The sequence below is a fragment of the Pinus tabuliformis genome, chromosome 9 (assembly GCF_031772625.1).
Source record: "Pinus tabuliformis cultivar Carrire ecotype Pingquan chromosome 9, CPIR1, whole genome shotgun sequence".
Classification (NCBI taxonomy): domain Eukaryota; kingdom Viridiplantae; phylum Streptophyta; class Pinopsida; order Pinales; family Pinaceae; genus Pinus; species Pinus tabuliformis.
The window spans coordinates 422,739,242-422,749,662 of NC_142307.1; positions in this window are offsets into that span (position 1 = coordinate 422,739,242).

Genomic DNA, 10,421 nt, shown 5'->3' on the forward strand with positions numbered 1-10,421 from the left:
CATTAATATAAATGGAAGGAGATAACAACAATAAGTGGCGGTTGATCTTGTAGAAGAGATTCTCCAATTTGTTGACTTGTCCTTTCCTTGTCATAATATGCACCTCCAATTACCCTAAATTCATGAGATGATGACCACTCACTACAAAAACATAAGGGCAAAATCACTCTCCAAAATCCAACCCCATACCACATAGAAGGGTGGGAATATATAGAGAAGTAGGGTAAGTTGGGAGTTCTTATTCAATTACCAATCTAGGGTTTGAGATCCACCTTTGATGGAGGGATTGGATCAAAGGATAAGTGGTGAAAACTTCAAAGTAGTGAAGGATAGGATCCAAATGTTTTATCCAAGGTAAGTAGTTGAAACAACTTTTGGAAACTCCTAGAAGTGGAAGCTTCCAGAATCTCGATCATTCTCCCATAATTCTAGAACCAACGTAGGTGCAAAGGGGACAACCTGCTGGTGACTAACGCAGGCCATAGTGGAGCAATCTTTAGGTGATCGCACCCTAGTAGGCATACAAGGAGCATTGGTCCTCAAACTGGCTCAGATGAAGCAATTTAGGGTTGAAACTCTAGGGGATGAAAGGAACATGCTTAGGGATTTGTGCAAGATGGTGACAAGGGGGAATAGGATGTTGATTGATCCCATTAGGAGGATCACTAATCGAATGTGACAAAATGACCTATAACAGAATGCCCCCTAAAGCACAAAGTCAAAGACGATGACTGATGACTAGAGTGCTTTACCTTGTGACAAGTCGAGATCAAGGACAATCGATGAGCTTCATCTGTTACAATACATTTACAACATGACATCTTTGTTTGCTAAGGGAGGCATACCCATACTCAACTCATAAGCTAACATAACATGTATAATGATCAAAAGACACATCCATAGATGCAACTGGTGGACCCATTACTGGATAGTTGTCTATATAATCACGATCATCATACGTTGTGATCTTTGTATAACTCCTAAAATCGCAGCCTGGATGGATGAAACTAGATTCTGGGTCTTTTATCTTGTTCACACGACCAACCAATGTACGAGTCTACCCATGTGAATCAATGAGATGGAATCGAGCATGGTGGACACCATCTGATTACCGTCCAATGATATAAGTCATTAATAGATGCAAGAGAAACCAACAATGATGTTAATGGCTCTCAAGGTACTATAGTACAATTCATATGGTGTGAGTAAATGAGTTGATGTCGAATACCACACAAAATATTTTGGTTGAAGGCCATTGATGTAAACTTGTCACTGGTTTTCAAGGATAGTCTCCAAACCAATGCCTAGAACTTGGTGAAACTCTCCAAGACATTAAATGACACCAAGTCAAAGCCTCTGACACAAAACTTGATCAAGGGCTTGACTTAACCAAGCCTAACCATGACAAAAATTTCGTCAAACACTTAGTAATTATGCAACCTACAGGTGTAAATAACAGATCTGAGCGTAGGGATCTCATACTTATCTGAGATTCACTATGAAGCATTGTCTCCTTATCACACTAATTTCCATTTAATCCATTAGGTCATAGATACATTGATCATTCAATAACAAGTAATAACATGATGAGAGCCATACATAACTTCTGCCATAAAATAAATACATAACTAGCATAGCAGGGAGAGAAATACCAACGAAATCACAACCATATAAGTCACATATATCCATCGTTATGCTCATAGATATACAAGGAGAAATAACCTTTCATTAACGATGCAAAATCCAAACCCGAGATGCGACTTCCACGTTCCACCCAACCGTAGAATGGCTAAGACGAATCTCTCTTCATCCATTCACCCACGTGCCATATTCCAAGCATGAATGTGGGATCTCATAGAACACATCAATCAAAACTCATCCAGGGCTTCTAGAGGCCATCCACCTCAACCCATCAAACAATGATTCCACCTCACGGCCGGACATCACAAAACTATTATCTGATTGGTCTCCATCCAAGGCTTCTAGGGCTTCCACAACATTTTTTCCAACCCGTCTCCCAGGACTAGTAACTCAACCCACGGTTTTCGTCGGGCTCCAGAGTGTTTGTTCAACCAAGGCTTCCAAGACTAGTAACTCAACCCACAACATTTTTCGAGCTTTTAGAGCATTTTTCCAACCAAGGCTCCCAAGACTATAACTTAACCCACGCCATTTTCTGAGCTTTTGGAGTGTTTGTCCAACCAAAGCTTCCAGGACTAGTAACTCAACCCAAATTGTTATAGGGATTCCAGAGCGTTTGTCCAACCAAGGCTTCCAAGACTAGTAACTCAACCCAAGCTGTTACAGGGCTTCTAGAGTGTTTGTCCAACCAAGGCTTCCAAGAACTAATAACTCAACCCAAGCTAAGGAAACATGAGAACCAACCAAAACAATCACTGAAAGTAAAACCAAAAATCTTCGTGGCTATCCAGGAAACGGAAAGGCTAGGAAAATCCACTATCAATCCAGGCAATCCTCCATGTTGGTGACAAATCATAACCAACAAACCACATACATGTGCCATGCATTCCAAAACTAGTGAGGAAAACATAGATGCAACTCAGTACCTGCAAGCAAAACTATTGTAGTTGTTGATCCCAATGCCTTCTTGCACTTTCCCGCTCTTCCTTTTCCTTCTCACTCCAAAACTCCAAGTATGCCACACCCTCCAAGAGTGCTCTAACAAAAATATAAGTGTCCAAGAGTATGAGAGAGAGATCTAACACTGAACTGACTAAGTCTTGCCCACTGATACTCATAAGCCTTTTTATTAATGAGGCCTCTATTTTCTTCATTTTCCATTATTTTCCTTCATTTTCCTCCTCACATGAAACCTATGACCTTCCACCTTCCTTTTCTCCTAATTTCCATTATTTTCATAAATAAAATGCCAATAAATGCCTCATGCCTTTCCAAGGCCTTTTCCTTTGCCTTTGCAATTTCCTTAGCCATAATAAACCAAATCAACACCCACTAGGATGTTTTCCCCACCATTCAGCTTAGAATACGTGTCCCATCACCATGGCCTTATATATATTTTTACATGGAATTTTCACTATGTTTGTTAAAGAACCCTTCCCCTTGGGGGAACAAAGTCCTCGGTGTTCAAGGACACCTATAACCAACAAGACCATTGAAAACAAAAAATAATGCCCATGGAGCTTTATAACACAGTGCCTTGCAATATTTACAATGACCACTGCTGAAACATGAAAAACATATCATTTATCGGAGCTTTATAACAAGCTCATTATGGTATTTAAAATAACCACATATACACATACACATTTGACTCTATCAGCAAATAACCATACTGTCTATGGAGCTTTATAAATCCAACTCGATACAATATTTATAATATACACATATACACATGTTTTCAACCAGCAAATAAAAGATACGATGCATGTATCAATCAACAAGGGAATTGAGAGGCTCACACCTCCACCTTGAAAGTAGTACCAGGATTCACCTCCTTCCTAGGAAGTCCAAAATCTACTACCATAGTCAAAGTTGCATCCAATGTCTAACACTGCAATCCCGCACCACTTGTCCTCTCAGTGAACAGTTGCCGGCTCATTGTTCCAGGGCGCACTTCCAATGTGCATATGATTCCATCTAGCAATGCTCATGACCAAAACAAATCCATCCCTAAACTTCCCTTTTTTGCTACAAAGTCCATCGGGAAATCTGGTCAACCCTTTTATGCAGTCACTCACCTTCCAAGTTCTGCTGGCACCCCCATCTTGGACAGTCCATCGCTTGGCAAGGATTCCTCGCATCGGAACATACATAACCAAGGCATATACCTGTCTCAAAACCATCATACTGATCATAGAATTCTCATGGAAATCAATGGACACAATTGGGTACCAGTGTCCCATAATGGCCCTATTCCTGAAGTGCTTTACCAGCATACTGCTACATATTCCAATTATTTTCACTGCTGCTACTGATTCTTGTAGTTGATTTTAACCACCCAACCACCCAACCAGGCATTTCCATGCTTCCTGTACCAAGAACATAACTTCAGTTAGATTCAAAATAAATTGGAATAACTTCAAACCATACCTCAATAATAGCTTGTCAATAAGGTACATTTGAAATCATGTTTACTTCCTGTCACGACAAGTCAAAATAGCATCATGTATAAAAACATCACATTAGGTTGGCCCAAAACATAACCATCATAGATCAAAATCATAAATCACATGTAACCATCATAAGCTAGAATCATAGATCACATGTAATCATCATAGACCATAATCATAAATCATATGCATAGTAAAACTGAAATACAATACCAATAATTATCCTTCATTGATCCTTACTTCTGCCTTTGTTCTTTTGTACACACTCTAGATTAGGTGCCACACCCATCAAACAACTAATGCCTTCTCCTGCACCAGGTGGACATACACATAGTGTGCATCTCACACATACAACCACATACGCCATACAACACCATGTGATGCATGCACCTATACCTGACATACAACACATTAACCTACACCTAGTGTACATACGTATACGTGTATAATGTACATCAGAATATATTCATCCGCACACAACGTGCGACACCACAAAATGCATACACGTACACCCGGTATATAACACAACACAATACATACATCTACATCCGTTGTAAAACATAATACATGCACCTACACCTGATGTACACCATAACACAAATATGTGTCTAGAGTGAAACACAATGAATGCATATGTCACGATACCATGAATACACAATGCACACACATAGTACCACATGCCCACAACACATAATGTATGACATGCACTCAATCCCACACGTACACCAATACCACATGTACCAAGCACCATCTGAACAACGTGTGCACAACACCACATGTACATGGAACCACCTGCACAACGTGTACACAATGCCATTTGTAGACTAGACCAATGTACAACATGTACACAATGCAACATGTACATAGTACCAAATGCATGACATGTACATGACACCAAATGTACACAAGACCACATGTAAGACATGTGCATAGCACCACCTGCACACAACGCCACTTGTACAACATGTACACAACACCACATGCACACATCACCACTTGTACAATCATGGATACTACACCATATGTACATGGCACCACCTACACAATGTGTACACAATGCCATCTGCAGACTGCACCACTGTACAATGTGTACACAATACCATATGTACACAGTACCAAATACATGACATTTACGCGACACCACATGTACATAGCACCACATGTAAGACATGTGCATAGCACCACCTACACACAGCGCCACTTGTACAACATGTACACATCACCACATGCACACATCAGCACTTGTATAATCATGGACACCGCACCATATGTACATTGCACCACATGTACAACATGCACACAACACCACTTGTACATAGCATTGCATTTCCAACATGTACATAGAATCATCTGTACACAAAACTGCATATCCAACATTTACATAACACCATCTATACCTAGCACTGAATATGAAACATTTATACAACACTATCTATGCTAAACCTTGCACATAACATTACATAATCAACATGTACACACACTAAATATACCCCACACCATATGCACACGACATCACAGGTGAAACAAGTACAACATATGCACAACAGTCGTACCACACATCCAAAACCACACTGACTCTTTACCAAGAAACCTTGCTTCCAGTTTCTTATCCATGCTTCTCCCAACATTCCGTAGACCACACTGCTTTCACTTTGCTGATGTATGCCTCGGTATAACCTTTCCACAACATAAGCATAGGCATAATACAAGAATACAATATAAATTCATATTCACATGATATTGACCTCATATGTTTGTCATGACTACTCTTCCCGCTTGATTCCTCATAGACCAGGAACCTCTTCATTCCATTTTCCTGCGTAAGCAATCATTCCTACACAAGAATGATTCATGATGACCCTGTTAGATAATGACATAGATACATGTACACATACATACATCATAAAATAATAATGATCTCATCAGCCAATGCCATACATACATACATATGTACATATAAGCATTAGCATAAAATAATCATGATTCGTGATCACCCTGTCAGACATGACATACATACATGTTTACATGTATACATATATAAACATCAACATAATCAAGATCACAATAAAATTTCTAGATAAAATAAGGTCTAGGTTAAGAGAACTTCCTTATTATAGCATGCACAACATTAAGAATAATAATTCCCAACATAGCCAAGGCATCTGATTGTTGGGTTGTGTTATATTCTTTCCACGACTAGCCCACATAGTTAACTAGGGGGTTAGGAGGGGGGTGGAGCCCCCCTTGTTGCGTTGATTGCGTAGCGGGGGGAGTCACAGGGGGTTTGAGGGGTGCATGTAACCCCAATCTATGGGGTTCGGGGCAGTGCCCCAGAAAATTTTGGTTTTGGACCCTATGTTAGTTTGGGCGGACCCACCTATGGTTTTGTGCATGATTTCACCACATGTTTTTGGACGCGATGGTTTTCGGTCCATGGTTTTGGATGTGATGGTTTTCGGTCCATGGTATTGGATGCTTCAGCATGTATAATTATGTATTGTAACATTGGAAGGAACATAATGAAAAATCAAGCTGCTAGTCTCGGTTTTGGGATCCAGGGGAAAATCTCTGTGTATATGTGTTTTATGTGTTATGCTCTCGCATTGTTTATTTTATGTGTTGTAGAATTCGTATGCAGGTAATTTTCTGTACAGGGTTAAAACCTACACTGATGCCTCAGATCCATTTACTTTACCTTTTCTGGTTACCTTTCTTATGACTACACTAACACTATCCATTTACACCAATGGACCGAACCAATTTACTCGATTGTCATACTTTTACCTTTCGCTACACTTACTCATGCATCGAGCTTCATCTGAACCTTACATCATTTGTTCGATACCACAAAGTTCTCCCTGAGATCCATTGACTTTCATCTTTCCCAACCAATTTCTAAGACTCCAAACATCAAAGGCAAGAACAAGAAGAAAACAAGAGAAAACCATGAAAACCAATAACAACACAACTCCACAAACAAAGTGGCATGATCATGCACTAGACATAACAAAATCGCAAATCAAGCTGAACAAGTCACAAAATACCAAAAGCACAAGACTAGCAATATACACCATGACTCAATCCCATTGTTCCGAAGGAAACTCAACTAGAGCCTCCTTCAAGGTTTCATGGAAACCTCTCTTGCCATGCAACTCCTTGCATCATACTGCCATCAACACATAACTATCAGTGCATAAATAAACATAACAATACATTGGTTACCTTACCTTGTTGTGCCAAGCACATTTCTTGCAACTGAACACACCCATTCCATCTCTCAAGTGACTCTAATCCTTTGACATATCCACCTGTAACTAAAGACTAGCTTATATACCAGTCAAGTACATTTTCATGAATCTAGCACATATCCACATAATGTCAAACAAAATCAAGGTTAAGAAGACTCCCTGTATGCAAAGCACTCGTTCGTTTGGAATTAGAGTTTCCAAACATAGCCAAAGGAATTATTACCCAGTTCCTTTATTTGACCTTTACCATGCTGCAACTGAGTCTTACTATATACTGTCACGTCACCCAACTGTTAGTTATATAAACACATCAATTATTACCTTGTCATGCTAATACTAAGCATGTTTCTTGCAACTGCTCACACGTGTCAACCACATGTTCCAAATATACAATCATATCTGTCAATTTGAAATCAACTTTCACAAACAATCATGTCATAATCCATAGCAAACCCATAGTCATTAGACATAATTCTACAACTATGACCTACTACACTCAAATACATATCCACTGTCTCAACGCATATGTGTTAGTAAAACCATATTTAAGAAAGATCATTGGAACGCCTACTCATATTATGAAATTCATCAAACATTCAACCAACTTGCAAACATACCATGTTAAATAAATCAACTAGGCACCAAACACTCAAACACCAAATAGAAATCATAATCAAACAACCAAGCACCAAATATATGACATAAGAAAACTCATACATTAATGTATATAATGGGAGGCTATCTTGTCTACCCAATAAAGCTAGGTTAGCACGATACAACTTCATAAGATATCAACTCAAACATAAATCATGATATCCATAACAGTAACTAACTAACATGTTCACGTCATAAGCTCATAAGCATTTGTCGTTCATGCATAACAATCACATATGTATGATCAATATGGATTAGTACGACACCACATCAAAAATATGTCGGGTCATACCTGAATATCGCAACCATAACTATCCGCATAGGTCAAACCAAGTTAACACAATACATATACCATCAAGATCTTCAATGTAATGAACATAACCATCATGCATATGACCACTCTGAATTACAACATCAAGATCTCAATGAAATAACCATAATTATCAAGTTAATAGTATATAACAATAATAAGCTATATATCATGCTCATCAACAACATATAACCTAATCATCAAGCTATCTAACATAAGACACCATTAGCAATGCATACAACCACATGTTACTGCCATCCTTGACTATCTGACACATGTGCATATAACTACATTGAACAACTAACATCTATCATGAATGTAACCATAACATCAAAAGACATGTACATAAACCTAATGCATATAAATATCCTTAACTTACATATATGCATGCCAAACATACTATACTTGTATGGCAGTATTCTCTTACCACAAAGTCTAATCCTACAACCTCACTTTGATATTCTGCCTCTCTTGCTCTATCTCAGCCAACACATGAGCATCATAAAAACCAATAGCATCATGATGACCTAAATTGAATACCATAACTTCACAAGGCATGTTTGACTTACTATTCATGGATAACTATAACCATGGCCATACTTGCATAACAACTACATATAGACATATCACACATAAGTACAAAACCATATACACATCATTCTAGCTAGAGTCCAATCATCAATGTATGACCATACCAACTACACAAACCATGACCTCATGCACAACAAAATAGCCATCTCATGTGCACTTGATAATATGTGATCACTGACATGCATAACAATGCATAATTAACCATACACACATGAAGACATAATCCACGACCACACCTTCACCTTCACATGGAGACATCACTACAACCATGATCAACACCATGCAAATGCAATAAGAACATCCACTAAATGCATAAGGAACACATATGCAACCAACATGAAAGCATGATCAACGCACAGCCCAAGGAGAGTGCAACCAAACTCTGATACCACTCTGTAACACCCTCCTCCCATATCTACCTAAGCAATCGACCAACTGGGGTAAACATGCGAAGAGAGGCCACTATGATACGATTCGATCTCCTAAGTAACCTTAGGGAAATGTAATCGATGAAAACACACCATATAGACATCCCTGAGGTGCTTCAGGATCCCCAGGAGCTAATCCACCACTCCATGTGCCCAACCCCCGAGTTAACCTATCATTTCAATGAATTAGACCTCGATTCGCTCCCATAACAAGGCATGAGTGCAAATTTAAACCTATAGTCGCTCCCATAGTGCATGCAAGGGAGAGACTACAATCTCTATCAGCCAGTTCTGTGCCAGAGACTGCACGATTTAAGCCACTTTTTTAGGGCTAGTCTCCAAACCAATGCGTAGAACTTGGTGAGACTCTTCAAGACATTAAATGACACCAAGTAAAAGACTCTAACACTAAAATTGATCAAGGGCTTGACCTAACCAAGCCTAACCATGACAGAAATTTTGTCAAACACTTTAGCAGATCTGAGCATAGGGGTCTCATACTTATCTAAGATTCACTATGAAGCATTGTCTCCTTATCACATTAACTGCCATTTCATCCATTTGGTCATAGATACATTGATCATTCAATAACAAGTAATAACATCATGAGAGCCATACATAAATGTTTTCATAAAATACATACATAACCAACATAATAGGGACATAAATACCAATGAAATCACAACCATATAAACCGTCATAATGCTCATAGAGATACAAGGAGAAATAACCTTTCATTAATGATGCAAAATCCAAACCCGGGATGGGAATTCCACGTTCCACCCGAATGTAGAATGGCTGAGCCATATCTCTGTTTAGTCATTCATCCTCGTGCCATATTCCAAGCATGAATGTGGGATCTCATAGAACACATTAATAAAAACTCATGTAGGGCTTCCAGAGGCCATCCACCTCAACCCATCAAACAATGATTCCACCCCACGGTTAGACATCACAAAACCAACATTAGATCGGTCTCTATCCTAGCCTTCTAGGGCTCTAGAGTGTTTGTTCCAACCTGGCTCTCAGGACTAGTAACTCAAACCACGACTTTTTTCGGACTCCAGAGCATTTGTCCAACCAAAGCTTCTAGGACTAG